Source organism: Stegodyphus dumicola, chromosome 5, assembly GCF_044657685.1.
Source record: "Stegodyphus dumicola isolate Sdum_Otavi_A_Nest chromosome 5, ASM4465768v1".
NCBI classification, from domain to species: Eukaryota; Metazoa; Arthropoda; class Arachnida; order Araneae; family Eresidae; genus Stegodyphus; species Stegodyphus dumicola.
In genome coordinates, this window is record NC_140772.1 from 222,501,951 (window position 1) to 222,526,972 (window position 25,022).

General features: G+C 35.2%; 1 protein-coding gene across 6 annotated transcripts in view; it reads right to left on the reverse strand.

The window, feature by feature from the left end:
* The window catches only part of LOC118183348 (uncharacterized), a 384,570-nt gene that overhangs the window by 323,504 nt on the left and 36,044 nt on the right, over positions 1-25,022 (reverse strand). For 2 of the 6 annotated variants that reach the window (XM_085817695.1, XM_085817693.1), the window contains exon 2: positions 16,485-16,541. The exons of the other annotated variants lie outside the window; for them this stretch is intronic. The gene's annotated coding sequence lies outside the window, so the exon portion shown is untranslated. The remainder of the gene's footprint in view (positions 1-16,484; positions 16,542-25,022) is intronic. 6 annotated transcript variants of the gene reach the window in all.

Consider the following 25,022-nt stretch of genomic DNA (forward strand, 5'->3'; position numbering starts at 1 on the left):
CATGGAATGCTATTTGATTCAACCTCTAGGGAGCACAGTAAGGACTGATGACTTTTATGGCCACCAACTCTGAGTAACCTTAACAATCACAGATGTCCACAACCTAACTAGGATTCGAAACTTGGCCCACCAGCATTACATGTCCTTCAGCTAACAGCAAAGACCGAGGGGCTGGATGGGAGTTATGTATTCAGTTTAAAACAACATTACTAACATAGCATTACACCTCCTTCAGCTAACAGCTAAGACCAAGGAACTAGATGGAAGTAACTTATTCAGTTTAAAACAACATTGCTAGCATACTAGACAAGCAATTTAAGCAAATACATACGGAAGTAAAAAATATTAAATGATTATACTTACATTTAGCAGTCCACTCGTTTACTGTTAATTAATACACACTACTTACTGCATTGCATTCTGAAAAGCGATTCCTCCAATACCTATTATTATAAGGACACAGCCCCGATCCTCCTAGCCGGCCGTATGATTAAAAAAAAAAAAAAAAAAAAAAAAAAAGAGACTGGCCAGAAACAAACAACTATAAGAAAAAAAAAACCATATAAAGTCCAAAATCTGAGTCTCAGTGCTGAATTCCAACTCTATCTTTGTTCGTATTTATAATCTTCATTATTATTTCAGCGTCTGATAAAGGCCAGTAGGGCTTATTATGAACGGTGCCAAGGCCGCACGTCACAAATAATGGCACGGTCAAGGAAAACGAATACGTTCCGTGTATTTCAATAAGGGGCAAAGCGAATGTTAATGCACACTTCATTTCTTCGGTTTGAACTTCATGCAGCAAGGTCGTACAATAAACAAATGCTATCCTTACACACACACATGCAGTTTTTTTTTTTTGGGGGGGGGGGGAGGGTTCAGTTCTAAAAACGCTCAGCTCAAAAAAAACGCTCAACTCAAAGCTATCAATTTTGAAAATTATTCATTAACTTAAACCAATACCCATGGAAAGCAAAGCGCGCACTCCAAGTATACTTTGTTCCCGGCACCCCAACAATTAATATCACAGTAAATCTTAAAATAGTAACAGAAATTTTCGAAGGTACAATATTGCGTCTCTACTCAGAAAAATCTTCCTGCGCCCCAGAGCTTAATAACGCAGAGATAAACTGAAGTCATTTCATTATGTTAAAACACACGGTTGCGCATTTCGATTTCAAATTTTAAATTCTAACTTTGTTCAAATTTTCAGTTCATTTTCAAATTTTAACTCCAATTTTAAATTCTAACTGATGCTGGCCTTCAAAAGGATGGAAATGACATTAATATTGGTTTTATATTACACGTACTATATCAGCAGAAAGACGATACGTATTTCTTCTTATGGTTCGGTTACAATATTTTATTAACATAAAGAACTTGAAGTCTGACTGCCTTAGAAAGGCCATATATATTCATCGACAACTTTCTAAATTAAACTGACTCCTATTCACACCATGCAAGAATAAAATCACGAAAACTACAGCTCGTTCAGCAACACAGATTCGAAACTGAGTCGCATTACCTGTGTTCAGTCCTTTTATCCACAAGTAATTGTCGCTATTATTAAAATAAAACAAAAAATAAAATTCTGAAAGGCTTCAGAATGATATTACGCCCAAAAGAGCGTGCCTCCCATTTACATACACATACATATGTTGAAAGCCGCTTTGGGAGTATTTGAACTAAAAATATTTAAAAACAGCATATCTTTTTCCGTTAGACAATCTCTGGATATAAAAATGTTTTATTCATACAGTGTTGCCATTGCTCGCTCAGGAATTGTACAGTTTCTTAATCAAAAATTCCTTTAAGTTTCATAAAATATGAAATAGACAATAAAACAAATTCCAAATTCGGGCTTTCCATCTTCCCATATTCGGGTGGAGGACAACGTTATTCAAAATTTGATGGCTCTAGGTACCGCCGTTTTCTCATAATGCGAAAAATACATATACATTCATGCAGATTTTTCATTATGTAATTTCTTTAAATCTAATACAGGGCAATAATAGTTTGGCAGCAATTTAAAAAGGTATTCTCAACGCTTTTCTTTTAGTCATTCGACGCAGAATGCGGATTCCAGACTAATAGCCCTTCTGGGGTAACACAACTTTAAGCTTATAAATAAATAGACCACAGAGGCAATGTAAACCTCTTTGTAGAGAATTAATTATATAAAATGTTTGCCTTCAGTTGGAGATGCTTTTGCTTCGCACTGTGAGATTCACTCACTGAAAGAAGAGCTATCTCGAAGCAAATCATTAGTTGCGTTCAACTGTATTTAGTTAAGAAGAATAATTACAGCATTGGGAACTGCTTGCAACATTAACTTAGTGAGCATATTTTTTCTCATTATCCTTAAAGTTTAATAACCGGTGTATATATACGTTTAAATATCATACCCATTAGAAGTGACGAAGTTTTTTACTATGAAAAAATTACAAGAGGTGGTAGAGTCATTGGGGTATTTTGAAGCGAGAGACGTGAAAAATTTGCAATGCCCTCGCCGGGACTCGAACCTGGACCTCTTGAACACGCGCCGAGTGTGCTAACCGTTACACCATGAAAGTATGCAGAAAGAAGGGATCATCATCCACCACCCCCCCTTTTTTTTTAATTCGGGGGCCACTGTACAGACATCAGGTATTTTTGAAGCGGGAATACATGAAATATGAGAAATGCCCTCGCCAGGACTCGAGCCTGGACCTCTCGAATATGCGCCGAGTGTGCTAACCATTAAACCACGAAGGGATGCAAAACGGAGGGAGGAAACAAAAAGACGTACGATACACATCTCTTTATAATCTTGACTGATTAATACATTTCTCGTCCATTACTTAGCTCTGTAACTTAAATATTTAACGAAATTTTCTAACCATTAGAACTGAGTGGGGAAACTGAAATCTCTCTCCGCTCTCGTCAGCAAACTTTCCATTATGATTTCCAACTTCATTACATACAAACCACAATAGTACATAATACAACTTACATAAACATTCTAAGGTTAACTAATTATTCATAAATAAAATTTTTAAATTATTCCCATTTTTTTTTTACCCGACCTTCTAATGGATAACTACACAACCATTTTTTTCTCAAGCACCCTTTTCACCACTGCTAAACAATCATCTCTTTCAAAAACTCGGAAAATACATACACATTTATATATAAATTTAGGTAATATTTTTAGATAAGTGTTTCATAAATTGCACAAGATAAAGTACAGAAAAAATTAATAAATACCAAAACTTGATTAAAAGTTTTTAGATATTTTCTGAACTAAATACTTAACACGAAAATTTAAAAAGGTGACCTCATTCCGCCCCCCCCCCTGAAACTGTGGAAATGGCCCCAGAGAGAGATTTCCTCCTAGCTGAGAACCCTTCCATTAGATAAACTGAGAGATCTCAACTTTAGAGTATGCAAACTATTGTAACTAACTGCATATCGGCTAGAGATGTTTTTAAATAACGAATTGCACAGAGAAATTTGCGGAGGCGAGATTTCCCTCACATGTATAACGTTTTCGCAAACGCAAAATTGCGCCAAGCCCAAAATTATCAAACGATGAAAAAATTTCAAAATGCATAATCTCTCAAGCCATTCTTAACAAGCGCAGAAACTCACTAAACAAGTAATCCAACCGTTTCAAAGCCGTTTGGAGGCCGACCGATGACCGATTTAATGAAAAAGGAATAAAGAAGGCGAGACAACTAGTTCTGCTGCAGAAATTGGATACTTTCTTTCAAGACACCCTCGTAACAAGCGCTCGAGCGAGGACATATCTAATTGCTTGCTTCATGAGCATTATTACGCAGCATAGTCACCAAAGGTGAATGGAAAAAAAAAACGAAAGCTTCCATAAACGCAATATAAACCTGTTTACTGTGCCACTACAATCGTGGAGGAACAAATTCTCGTCGCCAAATCTTCAAGTGCACCGGCCCACGAATACATTTCTCTAAAAATAAATAAATAAATAGAAAAAGAAAATCTGAAAGGTTTCAGATTTTAAATTACGTCCAAAGGGGCGTTTTTTTAACCTTTCGTGTGTTACCTTTATTTATTAAATATCATGTTCTTCGCACTAAACCATAAAATTCAATTCAACAGCAATATCGCAAAATAACTTTAAAATGAGCATATCTTATCTTTAGAATTTCCGATACACAGTGTCACGCGCATGAGATAAAAATGCTTTTTCTGTACAACGTTGCCATTGCTCGCTTTGAAATCCTTGAGTTTGTTAATCAAAAACTTGTTAAAAGTTTTACAAAATATGAAATCGATACTAAAACAAATTCCAAATTTCAAATTTGGGCTTCCGAATGCGCATTTTCTTTGGAAGATTACGTTATTCAAATTTGGATAGCTGTAGGTGGTGTGGTGTATTTAATTATGTCAAAGCACACTAGGGCTATCTTCGTAAGGGGAGGGATGCCTTCGTGGAGGACTTTCTAATGGATGGCTCTAGGTACCGTTGTTATATCACAATGCGAGAAGCATACATACATTTATGCAGATTCTTCATTACTTAATTTCTTCAAATATAATACAGGGCGATAATATTTGGTGGCAACAGTTTGAAAAGTGAAATGGACATTCAGAGTGATTCGTCGCAAAACGTAAACAATAGTCCCCCCAGGGACAAATCCCTTTGGACTAAAAATTAGAATTACTATGACAAGAATTCGAAGAAAAATTTTTAGTGGTGTGGAGTTCAAATTTAGATTATTTTCATTACGAAATTTAAACGTGAGTAATGCTCCGGAAAATCTAGAAATGGAACTAATTAATTTACACTACGGTATAAACCTATAAGGTATTTCTACATGATTTCGTGGTGTGACGGTAGCATACTCGACACGTATTCGAGAGGTCCAGATTTTAGACTCGGCGAGTGAAATGCGGTTTTCTTCAATTTCCTGACATCCAAAAAATTCTAGATGATTTTACAGTGATTTTACTTTTTTTTACCCGAACTAAAAAAAAAGGTGCGGGATGATAATTCTTTCGCCACCAGGATTTGGCGATTGGGTCTCCTAAGTCCCAATCGCTCTTTAAAAGGGGGAGTATATAACGTATTTTCTCCCTCCTTTCTGCATGCCTTCGTGGTTTAACGGCAGCACACTCGGCGCGTATTCGAGAGGACCATGTTCGAGTCCCGACGAGGGCATTGCTGATTTTTTATGGTTCCTACTTCCAAAAACCGTTAATGGCTCTACAAACCTTATTCAAAGATTTGCCGGTACAAATTCGATTAACTCTTATCATTGCTTACCAAAAGATAAATACCGTCGCAGTTTGGAATTTTTGCAATATAATCGCTTTGTTTGTGAGTACATTCACATGTGAACAGTTTTCTTCCGTGGCTGACTCTTAATAAGTCTATGAAAAGAAAGAGATTGCCGATGAATATCGGTATTTTGTGATGAAGATATTTTTTATATTTTCCCGAGATTACAAACTAAGTAAAGTTTGTAATAAATAAAATCGAAATGCTATGAGGTGTTGTAGCTGAAAGGTGAGGTAAGTAACAGCAGTCTGCAATTAGTATTTACATACAAATATTACTTTTTCTTTATGCATCATGTAAATGTTATAAACAAATGAAAGACAATAAGTTGTTGCTATGTGTTCTCTAATTTTGTCCCTCTTGGGAGGCTTTCGTATACATCTTTTTAGTTTTTTGTGGTTACTTCAATACATTTCAATTATCTAAAAATTAAAAATTAAAAATTTTAATAAGTAGCTGCGAATTAATTGGAACCAAAAGAATTTTCTGGCAGATACTAATTTTCGGATTTCCATAATGCTGTAATGTCGGGTAAAAATATTACCTAAATTTATATATAAATGTGTATGTATTTTCCGAGTTTTTGAAAGAGATGATTGTTTAGCAGTGGTGAAAAGGGTGCTTGAGAAAAAAATGGTTGTGTAGTAAGACAGAAAATAAGTATTCGAATTTTTCTTTGCGTTATTTTTATATATATATTTTGACAAATACGTATTAATATTATTTTTTTTTTAATTTATTTAACAAATTTTGTTTCATTAGACCTCAAAAAAATTCATCTTTTCGCTTTCTTATTTTTTTAAATTTATAATAACAAGTAATTTTAAAATACAGTAAAATCTTTAATAATAATATAGGCATTACTTTTCCAAGCCCTTTTTAATTACCTTCGGATTTAACTAAGATTTTGAGTTAACCGTGCGGGTCATCCCCACTATTACCTGAAATACTCGGGAATTGACTGTAATTTAAAGAATGAAAGAGAAATTCATTTTTCAACTTTTAACACTAAAATATATGGATACTAATAATGTTACTTACATGGAGCCAACCTCCATATAACGGTCCTTTTCGAATCTATCATGTCGTTATTCTACAAACTCTTATTTTTTTAGCCTTTACTTTAAAAATCAAACTAATTAATGCACTTCTGAACGCTTAAGGCGGAGATTTTGAATATCTACATATCATATCACAACCGAAAATGACGATTTTTATAACATACATTGTTTATCGGCCAACAGTACAAATACCTCTGTTTCATTTACAAGACCGCACGCAATTTCAATCTTCGTTACACCATTCTGCAATCGTTACTTTAAATGCAAAATCATACTGTCAAAAGCTCAGATCAAATTCCTGAATACCAATGAGAAGAATACAAAATCAATGAATCAAATGAAAAATATATTTATTTATTATTATTCCGCCTGCTTCACCTTTCAATGGGCACTACCGGTCAGTCATGTTACTCTGATTCGTTGCACCAGCAACCTTTTTTTGGTTGTTTCTCTTTTCAACCTTATTATTAATTTATTTATTTTCAACCTTATTGATAAACAGATTTAACATTAGTTATTACTTTTGTTGGGTGTTACAATTTTTTGGGTATGTTAGTATAAAATTAGCAAAAAGAGTTAGTTAGTTTAGAGATATTTACATATATACAGAGGCTTACTCCCTTTACATTTCGTCAGGTGCCTGGACCTGGTCATCTGCTATGATTATGTTACTCTTAGAACAGACATACTATAGACATACTCTATGATAGTTCTAAAGTCCCGCTGTTTATAGTAATCCTAAAGAAGGTCTTTGAGGTCTTTGAACACCAATCACTCTTTCTCCATTCATGAAAAATGCAGCCTTGGTGAATATGAATAACCTTATCCTATCTGAATAAGAATTCTACAACAAAATCAATGCAATGAAGAAATTAGCTTCATTTGGCACTTCTGCAATTAAATTTACATGTAGCATTAAACAAAGGTAATTTACTTATGTTTATGGAATGTCTCAGGCATTTGAAATTGTCATAGAATAATAAACAAGGGGGGAGGTTCTTGCTAAGCTGGTAGTAAGGGACACACGAACTATTTATCGAAAATATTCAGCGAAAATATGACGTTAACAAGTACAGTAGATGAAATGCAGCCATTTCCATCTGAATACGCTTCTTTATACATCAATACCAAATGATTCGATTAGTGTTGCCACGTAAGCATTCCATAATCATCGAATTACTACGCCGTTTAGTACTGCCCACTTAGGTGCTTTGTTTTAAGTGATTACGGAAAAACCTCGAAGGCTATCTGGCTTGAGGGGAAGAAAGCCTTCGAGGAAGTCTTTTCAAATGGCAAATGGCTCGTTACCCATACGGAAAGGCACGAAAACGCAGAAAGCAGCCAACCCGTTCGTGGGATTCGGAACTACCAGTGTTTCGAACCTCGGACCGAACTACCAGTGTTCAACGACTTTACCGTTCGGCCGCTGGTGGGCCTACAGTCCTGACTACACCTATCTGCACTCCTGGTCATGCACATTTCAGAATTAGATAATGCAATCATAAATGTTTACAGTTAATCTCGTATTTTAACTGTTCTTTTCGCATTAACCATCTCTCCCTTAATTAGACATGAAACCATATTCATTTAAACACAATTTTTTCTTAAATAAATAAATAACGGCTTGCATTCCTTTTTATTGCCTAAATCTAAAATATCTCGTCAGAACTATTATAAGACGGTTATTCGCTCACAAAAAGCAAGCACTGGGGTATCCGCCTAAAAGAAGGGATACTTTCATGGAGTATTTTCTAAAGGAAATGGGTACAAGTTTATATCACACATATGGTAAACCACAAAAATACTGGTTTTCAGTTTAGGAGAGAGAGTCCTTAAAAGCTAGTTCTCACTTAACTTCATGTACAGACTGTATTGTTCCACAAAGTCACGAAAAGGTCTTTCCTCCTTCCTCCCCTCCCATTTCTAATAGTCTTCTTTAGGTAGAATTGTATTTCAGTGTGTTGATGGGCACATACAGGGATTGCACTGGATGATTTAGACTAAGGCAAAGGATTCGAGGGCTGTTAGCCGAAGTGGAAGGATGCCTGACATCTCTGTGGAGGACGTCTTAAAAGGAAACCACTGAAATATGACAGCTAGCAAAAAGCTTCTGTTTTCCTAACGCAAAATGAAATTTCCCCAAAACCCTGCATGGTGTCTGCAAGAAAATCTGTCCATTCTTTTTCACAAGCGACAGAAAAACAATTCCGGAAACTGATCAAGTCATTTATGTACCAGAAGACACTGTCAATCTTGCCAGACTACCCATTCTTTTTCAAAAAGAGAAAGAAAAACAATGCCAGACACTGATCAAGTCATTCATGTGCAGAGAAGACACCGTCAATCTTGCCAAACAATTAGATTGGGAAGTTGATACTGACCACACAGCAAGCTGTTGATTGCAGTGTCAATCGACGAGCTTGTAGAAACGTACGAGCAAATCGCTAGTGATAAAAGTTGTCACCTCAATCAGATCCATCAGAAAAACATGTGGCAATTCTAAGCTTGATAGAAACTTTCGGCTCAACTGAAGGAAAAAAAAAAAAAAAATTCTGATGTGTACACCACATGACTTCCCTGTACGGAATATTAAATTATACGCATTTTTTCTTGCATTTCATTTAAACTGGATTGAATTAAATCTACTTCGCCGACAGCGCATAAACCACAATAGAATAAATGCATTCTTTAAATTTCACTCTAGTATTTGTTTACCATAGCGACACTCTGGCGCTAGATTCACTTAACAGTATTAATAATTATATAAAAGTTAGGTAACTTATATAATAATTATATAACGGAAACTAACTGTTATATAATCCAATAATTATATAACAGTTAACGTATATATTTCGTTCATATTATAACTCATAATGCACAAAATTTATATCATTTAAAGAATAGAATTATCTAATCGTTGCCACATGTTCTATTCAAATACTATAATAAAGTTAGAATGATGTATAAAAGAAATTAAGCAAACAAAACAAAAAGAAACAGTTTTTCACAGACGATTGAGTATTTCTCATTCAATTAATTCAGTTCTCACTTCGCGAGAAGGCAAAAATACTACATAAAAACTCAAAATATCTATATTAAAAGTTACGAAGTAAATCTCAAACACTTATTTCCTCGAAAAAATTCCAGAAAGAATTAAGCATGATTTAATTGCAATAATAAATGAATGCGTTATCTTTGTTGTTGCGAAGCTAAGTTTCTCCAGATTGGCAACAAATCCACTAGTCTCCTGTTTCAAATGTAAACATCAATGGCCGCCATAAAAAAAAAGGCTTAGCGGCACTTAGACAACTTTAAAATTGTTGATAATTCTAAAAATATTGCATACAGATTTACTAAAGGCATAAAAACCTTAACCGGAAGATAAGAGCAGCACAATTCAATCATTTTTAAAGCAAAAAATGTACAATTTACAAACATATAAGAGTAAAGAAACTGAGATCACTGAGCCGGGTAACAGAGTGGATATATATATAAATATATTTATATAATTTTGGTGCTGCCGATTGCAACCAAAATACGAGGTGCACATCTACATGTTATAGCAGTCCTATATACAAAATTTCAACGTTCTGAGGCAACTCGTTTTTGAGTTATGCGAGTTACGAACGAACGTACGCACATACGTACATACGTTCGTACAGACGCCACGAAAAATTCTCTTCAGAATTAATTTTAAAGCAGTTTTATAATTTTTTTGAAGGAAAAGCGTATTTTATTCTTTCCTTACGTACAGATATCACGCAAATACATCGTTAAATTGCATTCGATAGCGGTCAAAATGGATATTTTCGTTGAAATATGCTGCCTGAATCTTTTCGCGATTAGAATACTTCCTTTTTACTTCGTACAAGGAAGTAAAAAATGGTTGCAAAATTTTGAGGAACATAATCAGGAACGTGTTCCAGGTATAAGGCAAGGAATTAAAAAAAAAAAAAATAGTGCCTTGTTAATGAAGAAATTTTATGTGCTTAAAAAAAAATCATTGTCGTCAGACAAGTTCGTTAAATTTTACGAAGCTAAGGACAACGAAATAACTCTTTTACACTCATTCATACTTATTTTAATATTATTTTGTATTGACATATATGAAAGTTACATTCTTAACTACCTACCCTTCCTTCTGAAAAAATCCTTTTATTCCTTACTCTTATTTAATTAAATTTCATATGCACGTATACGCCAAAATTAGACACCGACTTACGTACTTTATATCGATCGCGTAACTTCGGACTATTCTTGATAATGATGACGACGACGATGTCCGATGAACAATAATAAAATACACGATGTTAACCATTTTTAACCCCTATTCATACTGAAGATAAGTATTATCTACATATAAAGCACCCTCTCAAAAAAAAGAAAGGGGTAGGAGAAAAACGGAATAGTAAATATGAAAATATTTTTTAAGATAGTACTAGGGAAAAAGAAAAAATATTCACGGATGGTGAGCAAACTTTGTTTTAGAACATTTATATTAATTTATATAACATAAAGGACTACAATATTTCATATGATAGATATGGTAAGCTTTATAACACAGATATTATGGAAATGTGATATTTTCTTTAACATTCTGAAGTTATCTTTATTATTATTAGTCCAAAGGCGCTTTGTCCCTGAAGGACTATTGTTTTCATTTACCGATTTTGCGTTGAGTCACTATAAATGTCCATTTCACTTTTCAAACTGTTGCCACCCAGTGTTACAGTCCCGCATTATATTTGAAGAAATTAAATAATGAAAAATCTGCATAAATGTATGTATATTTCTCGCACTGTGATAATACAACGGTGCCTAGAGACATCGAATTCTGAATAACGTAATCCTCCTACGAACATCGGCATGTGGAAGACCAAATTTGAAATTTGTAATTTGTTTTACTATCGATTTCATATTTTGTAAAACTTTAACGAATTTGTGAGTCAAAAAACTCCACGATTTGAAAGCGAGTAATGGCAACTGTCTACGGGGGAGGGGGAAAAAAAACTTTTTATTTCCAACGCGGCGGAACTGTGTATCGGGAATTCTAAAGATAGGCTCATTTTTAAATTATTTTGCGATATTGCTGTTGAACTGAATTTTATGGTTTAAGTGCGAGGAACATGATATTTAATAAATAAAGGTAACACACAAAACGTTAAAAAAACGCCCCTTTGGACGTAATTTAAAATCTGAAACCTTTCAGATTTAATTGGCAATAATAAACCTCTTTCCTCTTTCACGCCTTTCCTCTTTCTTTTCCTCTTTCACGCCTTGCATGTGAAAGAGGAATTCCATGCATAGCTTTCTAAAACCCATTTTAGCTAGCCAATTTATTAACACTGCATAATTAACTAAATTCCTAATTCAGCGTTCTCGAAAGCTACGCAGAATAAAGATAGGGAAAAAAACTTGTTTTCTATTACCACAACAGCCACTATATGCTATTTCGTAAACAAACCAGTACGAAATATGCATGATTGTATCATTGCTGTGATATGGAACACAATAATCATAAATTCAGAAAAACAGTAAAGAAAGAGGCAAACCGCAATCATGTTCATTAACTACAAGTAATTTTTCATTGTTTATCATTGTGCTGTTGTTGTGACTTATCTCACTTGTCTCACAGTAACATGAACAGCATTCGGGGGTAGGAGCCCTCTTCCTCTACCACCAGCCTCTCAAGACTTATTTAGAATGCTCGCATGCCGCACAGACACTATACATTTACAAACGTGCATGCCTTCTCTGGGAGATTCGAACCCGGGTCCTTCGGTACGACAGTCAAAGTCGCTAAGCACTGTCCCGATTGGGCGGGGTTCATCATTTTAAATATGCTTCAACCAGTCAACATAATGAGCACGAAGAACATCGGGTTAACAAGTGATTTGTAACCCAGGGTTATAAGTCTTAGACGAAAGAGGTAAAGAGTGGGGACACTTTCACATCCAAAGATAAAATTCAAGAAGAGGATGGACGATACCAGAATTTCTGACTGCAATGCAAATTATTCAGCGATCACTAAACAGCAATTAATAATCACTCATTCTGATCATCACGGAGTTTGATAACTCATGCAAAATGGCCTCCAGTCGATTACATTAACCGAATTTGTCGAGGGCCGACACAAGACGTCATTTATAATCTGTACCGCTTATTCTTCCCCAACGCAAATGAATAGCAGAACAATTAACAACACTGGCGAAAATTAACGCCCACAATGATTCCATTCGCCTTTAAAATAACCGTTACTCTGAGGGAATTCGCCAACTAATTCAGCTTTGTATTTTAGACGATTCAAACCTGGATGAATTATGATGCTGAACGGCAATATTCAGTTCAATCTGCAAATTACAAACCGGCTTACTCTTGATCTCAATAGCAAGCAATGAAGATGCTAAATTCGACATTTCTCAGGACAGCATTTTAAAGGCACACAGAATCGGGGGTTGATTCAGAAACGGCTATTATTAAACTCGAGTAATCATTTCATTGCATTCGCTGTGGTCGAGATTTAGTCATTACTTTAGCGTCGTTTAAACAGAAATCAGCATAAGCGTGAAAAGCTGCAGATCGAGAAGTGAAATGACCTACAAAGCAAAGCGGAAGATCTCAGGATATTAATTATCGAAAATAAATACAAAATGTAAATATATTTCCTTTACAAATGACTAATATGGTAAGTCTTTCGCTCATATATAATATTATAGAGAATAAAATATTCAATATTATACTATTGTTTTTAGTAATTAATTCAGTTGGTTTTGCGAAAACTAACCACGTCTCAGTCTTCACTTTTCCACAAACAATTGGAATTCGAATCATATTGGAATGCTATAGTTCCACAAACAATTGGAATGCTATAGTTCTTACTTATATAGTTCTTACTTGGTATGCTTTCCATAGCATACCAAGTAAGAGGTATAAGATCATAGATATTCATAAAAATTATCAGTAGATTATAAACGTATTTTTAATTATATCTGTTAGATAACTATTTTTAAAATAAGAGTTTCGATGCCGCCATACCGACGGGATTGTGGTTAGCGACGCTCACTGCCATACGGAAGGGCCGGAGAAGGCATGGATGTTTGTATAGTATAGTGTCTGTGCGGCTTTGGGGCACTCTAAATATGCGGCGAGCCGAAAGTCCTCTCAAGAGACTGGTAGTAGGGGAAGATAGGTGGAATCCCTCGGATCCGTCGCCCCCGGGAGTGTGCTCTCCATCAAAACTGCGGGCGGAAGTCGGCAAAGTCGTAGTGTCAACTATATGGTGATCAAGGCTCTTGCCAACGACTGGAGCAATCTTGCTCTCCTTCCCAGGATGCATTTCGTGGACTTGTTCTGATTTTACTGTCGGACAAGTGAGATAAGTCACAACAACAAAAGGATTTCGATTTTACTCAAGTATGTTTACTGTTTTCAAATGATTGTACTGTTAAATAGATACAGACTGATTAAATTTGCCCTCCTTTCAACATGCCTTCGTGGTGTAATGGTAACACACTCGACGCGTATCCTGCTTCAAAATAACCGAATGACGCTGTAGAGACATTAGGTTAATTGGAAAAGCCGAAGAGCTGAAAAATTAGCAATCGCCTTCGCTGGGAAATCGAACCACGTATCTCTGGAATACAGGCCCAGCGTGCAGAACCACTACACCACGAAGGCACGCTACGAAGGTGGTAGAATTACCTTATAACGCTACAAGATAAAATTTAAGGTCTTATGCTTCATCGAATGGTGACACTCTTGAGATGTTTCTGAAGGCGCTTGAACGACAAATTAAAAGATATGACTAATAAGACACTTTTTGGAATTCATGTGTATCTGCTACCTAAATAGCATGAAGGTACTTATGTATTAACGCCGCCGCAGAAGTTGCGCTGATGCGCCAATAAAGAGCGATCCTGTTGTTCACACGCAGTTATCTTTTGGATTCCTTTTTGCCTTGTTGTTTGCTGATTTTTGACGCCATTTTTTAGTGCTACGAAAATGCGTCTTTGGGATTTGCCAAACACATAACAAGATGCAATTTTATTTTTTCAGGAGCGAAATATTTTATCAAAAATACGAAAATGTACCAATTCGCATGATCTGAAACCTTATTTTGGTAAACGTACGTTTTGGAAATGTAATTTAAGACGGTGCGATCAGCAAGTGGGACTTGAGAAAGACAACTGGTTTGAAGGAAGCAGAACTCCATTTTGTTCAGCTTTGAGATTCATATACTGCTGCTGCGAGGAGTTGGCGTCGATTAAATTTTGTGAAAAGCAACTTGATTTATCGGTGTTATAGATTGGAACAATTACATGCGTGAATTATGTGTCTTGGATATGGCGAATAAACCAAACAAGAAGGTAGGTGGACCAGATTGCATTGTAGAAATTGATGAAAGTTTGTTTACTAAGCGTAAAAATAACTGTGGTCGAGCATTACCCGAACAGTGGGTGTTAGGTGGTATATGTGGAGAAACAAAAGATTCGTTTGTTATCACTGTTCTTAATAGACCTGGCTCTACCCTTCTTAATAAAATTATTGAAAACATTGCATACGGTAGCACAAATTTATTCTGACAGTCGGAAAGGTTACCAAACAAATAGAATAGAAAAAGGATTCCTACATCCTAAAGTTAATCATAAATACTATTTTATTGATCTTGATACAGGAATTCGTGCACAAACAATTGAGAGAATGTGGGGCAGTGCTAAATGGAGGAACAAGAGACATAGGGGGACAGTGAGACATCATTTAGAATCTTATTTAGCAGGATTCATATGACGATAGCATCAGGTCAAAGAAAACAGAGACCGTTTTGAATGTATATTAAACTAATTCGGCCCATTTTCCACCGAAATCCGATTGACTACTTTGATTTTAAATAAAGTGTTTTAATTTATGATTTATCGCAAAAAATATAGGTGTAGATTGGCGGCACTTAAAAACTGCCGAATCCGCAGCTGCTAGAGCGTTAATAGGTACGTACCAGCATGAATTATACCTATAAGGTAACATAATCTAACCTATCCGTAAAAGAAAGTTAACATTAGGCTCCAAAATTTGTTAAAAGACTCAGCTAAATACATTTCTAACGTCACTACATTTAAATTACGTATGAACTCATTCCCCTCACAAATATCAAGTAATCCAATTCAATTAAGAGCTATACAAATACTACTTCACAACGCATAGCCGATCCTATACTCTACTAATGAGTTTAAAAGTATTATCTTGTATAGCCGGCAGACATAAAAGCATGTACCTTCAAAGAACTTCAGCAATTCCCTCATAACTAACCGATGTATGTAATGACGATGAGATATACGTAAACGCTTACACAGATCGATTTATTACGGTGACAATGCTACGTCAAACTTTTTATGTGACTACTATGTTAAAGAAATCTGTGAATCATTAACACGCGACTTATGCAAGTCCACAAATGTTATGTTACTTATGTAAGTTCGCAAAAGGCGAAACATTCACACCGAAACCTACCAATTAAGCATAAAGTCTCCATAAATAAGTCTTACTTTCCTTGATCCGTACTTCTTACATATAAACAATAATCACTTGTTCATCGCCATTATGCCCGTTGTAAATTAACGCTGATCGACCAGCCAACTCAAGAATTTAAATATTTGCAAAAAACCGATTAGCCGATGCTTTTAACCAAACAGACATAACGCAACAAAAATTAATCGACAGATCCAAACATTCAGCGGATTGAATTGTGACAATAATTAGCACCATAACAATACTAATTAATTTACGCCGGCTACCATAAAAATACCAATTTTGCTGGCCGTCAATTTGACATTACTCGCCTACAAAACTGTAATCCCAGATTTTGCAGTATTATACAATTTTGGCGAGTTTTACTCGGATGGTTGCGCTATTACGTAAAATTATAAAATTTACTCAACTGAAAGAACATTTCTTCTGCACTTAAGACATTAGCTGTGCTTAATTCCGAAAATTACAAGTGCCGAAGCTCAATGAAACACCCTCAAAACCGGTGAAATTTAAGAAATAAAATAATTATACGTACAACAATAGTTAACTTCTAACATAAAATAATTAATACACAATAATTAAGATTAAATAAAACATAATACCTAGTGCTTTTTCTTGACAATGCATATGATTCAAAAATTCTGATATTCGACATGACACTAGAAAATTTATTGGACATCAGTAATTTACCAAATGAAATAAATACAATGACATAAAAAATTTGACATTGAACTTAAATAATAAAAACACGTTTACAGTTTACATTTGATGTACACTTTAAAGTTTTTTAATGAAATGACTTTAGATCTGAAGTACAGATAACTAATTCAACTGACTTTTTTTAGCCCAAAGCGTTAGCTCAGAAGGGCTATTAATTTCGTTTTGGCATTTTTGTCGACTCACTTTCTGCATTGATTCACTTTTCAAACTGTTGCCACCAAATATCATCGCCCTGTGTTATATTTAAAGGAATTAAATAATGAAGAATCTGCATAAATGTATGTACATTTTTCGCACTGTGATGAAACAACGTACCTAGAGCCATCAAATTTTGAAAAACGTAATGCTCCTCCGAATATGGGCAACTGGAAGCCCAAATTTGGAATTTATTTTAGCAGCTGTTTCATATTTTGTAAAGCATTTATGAGTTTTTGACTAATAAACTCAATGATTTCAAAGCGAGCAATGGCAACACTGCATTAAAAAAAAATCTCCAGCGCGCGAGACTGTATATCGGAAGTTCTAAAGGTATGCTCATTTTGAAATTATTTTTCGATATTGTTGTTGACTTGAATTTTATGGTTTAAGTGCAAAGAACGTGATATTTAATAAATAAAGGTAACACACAAAACGTTAAAAAACGTACCTTTGGGCGTAATATAAAACTTGAAAACTTTCAGATTTTTTAGAATTTTTTCGTTTATTTGTTTTTTGACCAGAAGGAAGTTTCAGTACTAAAGACTAAAGTTACACTATAACCTTTCTTGCGCCCACCTCTCTTACCAATGAAATTAATCACTTGCATTCAGTATTCTGACAACGTTATTATCAGTACCGAATATCATCAATGTCATTTTCTCTACAGATAATAGTTCCATAAAACACCGAAATTCTATGGAATAGTCAGTGATCGTCTTAGGGAAAAGTTCCACTTATCTTCAAAAACTACACGGTTAAAAATAAATTCATCTGATTTATAAAATTCATACTAGCATATATATATGCATATGTACACTCTACATAAAAAGAAAAATGGAACAGTTCTATATACCCCATTCTATTGAGCCGATTGACTAAATTTAACGTGCGTTTTTCATGTCTCGAAGGCGGACTTAAACATGTATTACATTTACAAAGCGCACTTCTCATTTTGACACAAAATCGGCCTCCTTTCTTTTTTTTTTTTTTTTTTTTTTTTTTTTTTTTTTTTTTTTCATATTTCGATTCTAAGACTCAAATTATGCCAAAGTGCCACGTTTTGTAAAAATCACACTAGTAGTTTTTTAAAAATTAGCTCTAACATTTTTAGCTTCTCAGTGTTAATTGAATTTGGTATATGTTTATTAATAGCTCTTTTATTAAACTTATTTGATTCTTCCTTTCCCATTTCGAAATTTAGGTTCATTCCAAATAAAATTCGACCATTTTTTTATGATTTAGATTTAAAATTTGTTTATTATAATACTCATTAATATCTATTTTTCCCCCCCTTTTCTTTTTTTAAACTTACTAGAGTTCTTCTTTCAGAGTTCGAAATTTAGTTTCAATCCAAATAAAATTCACAGGCATTTTCTGATTTGTTTTTAAAATTTGTAATTTTTAGTAATCTTTATTAATTTTCCTTAAAAAATTCTCGTAATGTAACCTATAAAATTTTTACTATCACCTTAAAGTAGATGTATTTCTAGGCATATCGGAAAAGAACTTGTGCTTTTTTTATTCAAAATTTTCCAAGATATATGTGAATTTATATATTGGCGCGTTTTGAAATTTGGCATATGTGTTAAATGCGATAGAAACATCAAATGGTTTACGCACTTTGTGAAAAATGAACGATACACTTTTTCTTCGGCTCGTGCACAATAAAAGGGAAAGGAAACTAGGTTACCATAAAATCGGAAGTGCGCCGCGTCATGTATTCTCGGCGCAAAGTGAAAAAAGTGCGCCAAGATACATTTATTAATCTCTCGGCAAATTTTTCATAAAACTTTACAAAATTTAATATTTAGGCATAATTTTAGCAGCAGAATCGAAATATGGAAAAAAATCGTTATGTCCAGAAAAAGTCCAATTTTGTATCAAAATACCGAGGTCAGAAGAACGCTATATATAAGTCTAATATACATTCTAAGTCGCGCTTTCGAGACATGAAAAACACAAATTAATCTTCACAGCAGAACAGGAGAACTGTCTCCATTTCCACCCCCCCCCGGCGTGTGTGTACAAAGTACACGCGTGACCTTCGACCGTGGTATACGTCTGTTTACCGAACAAAGGCATCATACATGAAATTTCCCGAAAATTTCGCATTTTAAATATGATCTAATATAAACACATAAACAAAACTAAACTGGCCTTAGAAATCACTGACTACCTAACAGTCCACTAGCAGAAAAAGAAATATCATTGATATGTCAAAATGCTTTTATAATTCATAATTCAATTACGTAACTGAAACCGGAATTCATAACATTACAGTATCACAATGAAAGGTTTATTGTAAATACCTGAATAGATTCCATTACGTATAAACGAGGACGGAAACCCAGTGTTGAACAATCAACGATTTCAGACATTAAAAGCTGCAAACCTACACTTTTAACCCTTTCCGGCACGCTACCTTAAGTACGCTACCTCTATCGCTAAGTCGGAATTTTGATACATATATTGAATAGAGCTTCGAAACGAGTGCGGAAACGAGCATTGTTGTCAATGAACTGACCGATGAGATGCGGATAAACAAATAATACAGACTCTCAGTTGTTCTAGATGATCGGTGAGCCCGGTCTGGGCACACCTAGGGTTCGCCGTTTGATTTTGGACAAGATTTCGAGGTAAAAATTTAAAACTAATATAGAATAAGGAGATTAGCATACAGCAAAAAAAAAAAAAAAAAAAAATAACATAGAAATTTCTTTTCAAGCAATTCCTTTTATACCCTAAAAAAATCCTGAATGTTTCTTTGAAAAATGAGGGTCTTAAAAAAAAAAAATAAGCATGGCTAAAATATATGGACTGGTTTGTGTTGAGCTGCCATCTACTATAAATAAAGAAAGTTCAGAGTAACCTATAAATCCTTTTTCATTCAATTTTTCTGTGCGTACAGAAGGAAATTTTTAGGTGTGTCCAGACGGGACACACTGTGCCGCAAAGGCTTAAACTTCGCGGTCACTGCTTGAAAGCGAAGATTGGTTTGGTTTATCTAATTATGGCAAAGCATACTAGAGCTATCTGTCTAAGGGGAGGGTTGCCTTCGTGGAGTACTTTTCTTTACCGCTAGGCCGCTGGTGGGCTGAAAACGAAGATAGAAATTCTTCAAGAAACTCAATGCAGCAACAAACAAAAATTTAGAAGATGTCGTTTTCAAATGTTTTTTTTTCCCCCCCTCTTTTCCAGCAACGTTCTATGGGAAACCCAATTTGCTTTGAGTCCTATGCTTTGTGAAAAAGCTAAGATCTTACAGACGCTTGGTTGTTCATCCTTTAAAGCAGAGTTTGTTAATTAATGAAAACGTACGGAGATTCTCTCTACCGAAGAAATCCAATTATCCGAATTTTTTATTATCTAATAGCGTCCGGTCCCAATTTATTCGGATAATTGAAGGTCTACAGTAATAACACTATTTTTAATCAGCACCACCAGAATGCCTGAAGCAGGAAAGGCTGAAATGAGACAACACATCAGAAGGAGATGGAACGTTGTTAAACAATGTCGTTTTCAGTATATGCTTTTTCAAACATTTTTAGTATATTTATTTTAATTAATTAAGAATTGACGCCGCATTTCTAATCAGCATTTTGAAGGTCTTACATAATTTTGTTATACAAGACCATTTTTTTTCACGGGGTGGATTTTATTACTACAGACGAAAATTAATATCAGAATTTCCCTCTGGAACGTAATAATGCCGCCTGATATTTCATTTTATCTTTCAAAATGCCTGCAGAATAATTGCAACACATCTCTCACAGAAGAAACTGTTAAAATATAATTATACTGTTGACGAAACCGCAAAGCCAACCTACATCAAAACACTTTCACTAGCTTCATTCTTTTTTTCTTTTCTTTCCATCCGAACATTTAAGACACGAATAAATTTATACGCGGGTGTAGCTTCCAACTAATTCATCGACACTTTAAGAGAGAGCCGTGCTTATAAAAATAACTTGTACATTTCCTTAAAGAAATAGGAATAACAACAACAACAAGAGTAGCAGTATTTTATTCAAGCACCTGGCGATGACATATTTGCAGGAGTATAATAGTGATTTAAATTCATTGTCAGCTTCAGCGCTTGGCTCGGTTCGTTTAGCAAGTGGTTAGTTTGAAAGCACAATGAATGCGAGTCTGACGAGTAACATCTAGCACAAAAAGTATTTATTTTCTTTAAACTACATTTCGCTCCCAATGGACAAGAATTGGAATATTTTCTTTTAATCATTTCATCTGGCTAAACTTTAAGAAAAAGTACGACCACATTAAAATATAGTCACTACAGCTTCAAACTATTCCCTGCACGTATTATTGAAACGTATTCGAGAGGCACAAAATTGCTTTTCGTGAACCCAGTTTTAAGCTAATGGATTAAGTATGGGCTGTATACAATAAAAGTGGTCTAATCACCATAAGTTGCTTCTACCTAGAAAGCCTACTTTTGCAAGATCTGCGATGAAACGGTGAATGAAGTTCAATGAAGATATTCATATAGGCTGCAATTACACTAGTCCTGTGATTTCTAAAGTCGGAGTCTTTATTTTAGAGACATATTTATTTAAAATAGCACTTCCTAACAACGGATGATAATGCATCCATAATAAGGTAAGAATTTCTTTGAGAACAGAATTTTTAAGTTATAACTAAAATTTAAACGATCTGTGAAAAATGCCAGATCTAGAATCAAATCTACATAGCTTTAGCTCAATGGGGATAGTGGTTAGCGACGTCGACTGCAGTACCGAAGGGCCTGGGTTCGAATTCCGGAAAAGGCATAGATTCCTACAAATATATAGAGTTTGTGTGGTATGGGAACACTCTTAATATGCGGCAGGTCGGAAGTCCTGTCGAAAGGTTTTGGTACGGGAAGAGAATTGGGGAACCCTCGAACACATTTCGAGAATCAGAATTGGGAGCGGAACTGAGGAAAGTCGTCTGTATGGTGCTCAAAGCCCTTCTCAATGACAGGCGCAATCTTGCACACCTTGGCACGATGAGTTCCATACGCTCGTTCTGATGTTATTGTCAGACAAGTGAGCTAAGTAAACAACAATTACAACACATATCTTTAAAAAAAAAAAAATAAAAATAAAAATAAAAATAAACTACCGCTTTTTTATTGATATCCGCTTTTAAACTAAAAATATAACTAATGTGAAGTGAAATAATCTCAAGAAGTACTTATTTGTTACTGTTGCTGATATATCAACCTATGAAACCATATATAAGACCTATGAAAAGTCGTAGGTAAGAAAAGAAGGTGCATGCAGTCACCCATCCTGACACTTCTAGGGACGTCCAAACTTCAGCCCCAAATCCACCCTGGTTTGAATCGAATGAGATATTTTTGGGGGCAAAATTTTAGCTGTAGAGGAAAAAATGCATTTTGAAAAATTAAAACGATAATATTGTAAAAAAAAAAAAAAAAGACACGACCTAATTTGAAATAACACAGAAAAATGCTTAGCCAACATATTTATTTACCAAGGTTAGCAACTCAGATAAAACACTTATCAAATCACTACGTTTTCGTTATCGAACAACAGATAGCCGAACCTTTGTCGATTCAAGTTAGCCAACGATTAGTAGCATTCGCATTAAAACTCTTATTTACATACATGGGGGGGGGCACTATGGAAAACTCTTCATAAATAATCCAGCTTGTCAGACACCCTGAAAACAATTTTTTACTACTTTTACAGTAAGATAATTTTTCATCTTTTTAATTATGTAGTCATCGCTAGAGTGATCCAATGTTTAAAATAAAAACTACAGAAAATAAATAGAATTTAATACAAAATTGAAACAAAGCTCTTCTTACCGGCAGTACACATTAGCATTCGCCCAGAAAAGCCGAATTCATCGGTCAGTTAGCCGTCTTATTATCGAGAACGCCCAGGTGCACAGCTGAGTGGTCAGCCTGCCTGCCCCCACAGGGCCGACTTTATGTCGCTATGTCGATGTGCATCCTATGTAAGTACCTTGTAGAGTCATTAGGTTATTTAGAAGCAGGAGCACATGAAAAATGTGCAATGCCCTCTCTGAGACTTGAACCTGGACCTCTCGCATAAGCGCTACCGTTACACCACGAAGGCATGCTGGATTGGTTTATGCAACTACGGAAATAAGGGCCCCGAGGGCTATCTACCTTTAAGAGAAGGGATGCCTTCGTGGAACTGGCTCATATACAAGCTACACATGGGGAAAATCACGAAAACGCGCGGGATTCAAACATTACACCGAACTACCAGTGTTCAGCGACTTTACCGCTCAGCCGCTGGTGGGCAGATGGCATGGTGGAAAGAAGGAGAAAATACCTTATATACTCCTCCCTTTTAAAGCGCGACTGGGATGTTGGGACCCATTCGCCATATTCTGGTGGCGACAAATTGTGCACCACGTTTTATTTCGGGCGCCACTGTAAAGTCATTTTGAAGCAGGAGTATACGCACTGGAACTCTGAATCTCTTGAATAAGCATTGAGCATGCTTCCAATTATACCACGAAGGCATTCGGAAAGGAGGGAGAAAATACCTTATGCTTATAACCTATAGAAATAATTTATTCTATTCTATTTCGAAACTCTTTCCCTTTTGAATATATGCTGCTCAAATTATAATCCTTGTCTACATTACGTAATATCAGTGTCGACCCTACGCAGTGTTCCATCGCATGCCTCTAACGGCTCTGCGAAGGTGACACCTTACTCTTTACTACATACCACTACAAAATTTTTGTTTTATCGTGCCGATATCGATCTTATGTCGGTGGCCGTTCTACGCTGTATCGGTCCTACACTGTGAGGATCTTACTGCAGGGTCGATACTAATCTCAGTATCTTACGCAGGGTCAAACGTCAGTTTTACGCAGTGTCGGAGTATAAATGACTGGAAAACTCTGGGAGAGGGACCTGAGGTCTCCCCCTTTCCCGAACATCTAAAGAGGACTTTCAGCTTGACGGTATTTTGAGTGCTCCGTGCCACAAAGACTGCACATTCACAAACATCTACGCTTCTCCGAGTCCAAGGCTGCCCTACGTCAGGCCAGCAGGGTAACAATTCAAGTATATCGCAATCTTTATAGCGGAAAATAAATTCCTCCTACAACGATCTAAAAGATATCAACGATGACACTTCAGGGTTTACTGACTTAAGCAGCAGAATGTAGTCAAAAAGAAATCAATCAAAGAATCAAAAAGAAAGACAGAAAGAAAAAAGGAAAGAAAAAATCTTTCTGAAAACAAGTTGAAAATTATTTTGTTATTAATTCAATAGATCAATGTACTTTACCTTAATTAACAAAGATCCATATCTCTTGGCGAATCACGCAATCTTGTTGAACAATGAAAGACCGTTCTTATAAGGATTACAGTAACGCCTGCCGCCGCTGATGTGACACATAGTCATTCACAAGGGAAAGGTCAAATTTTCAGACTTTATAGACAGGTATAAATTGGTCCCAATTCTGAACCGCAACAATGAGGAGTTTCTTATCGGAGAGAAAACAACCATAAACATACAGTACTCTTATATTTATTACTCAGATATTTTCAGTATATTTTGAATGGGAGGTTGAAAGATTCGATGTACTTTTAATGTAAGATTGGATGATTCAATATATTCTGAATATGAGTTTGTTTGAACAGCCGTCTTTAAACAAACCTGTTCAAGGTACGGCGGTTAAAGAACCACACCTCTAGGCCCGGATTCAAATACTGAAAAGGGGATGGAAATTTGAATTGTCTTAAGGATTCACACAAACGTCCATTCGCAGTAGGAATTTAAAAAATAAAACTAATTCTTATAAACGGTTTCAAGATAACAATTTTATTTACTAATTAGAGTTTTAAATTACCTAATTGAAAAACTCATTAACTCGTCTTCTCCCAAATTTCTGTTATGTTCTATAACTTTTTATAAGATTTTATTTAGTTCACTCATGGGGATTCACTATCGGTGGTCGAAATTGTGTCATCGATTTTTAACTTACTTTCTGATAAGCTCCCGAATTAAAATTTTGTACATACAAAAATTTGCTGATGATGATGCACTGTGGTAAAGCTGGAAGCCCGAATTTGGAATTTGTTTTATTATCGATTTTATATTTTCTAACACTTTAACGAATTTTTGATTAACAAACTCAACGATTTCAAAGCGAGCGGTGGCAACATTGTATAGAAAAAAAAAACATTTTTATCTCTAACGCGT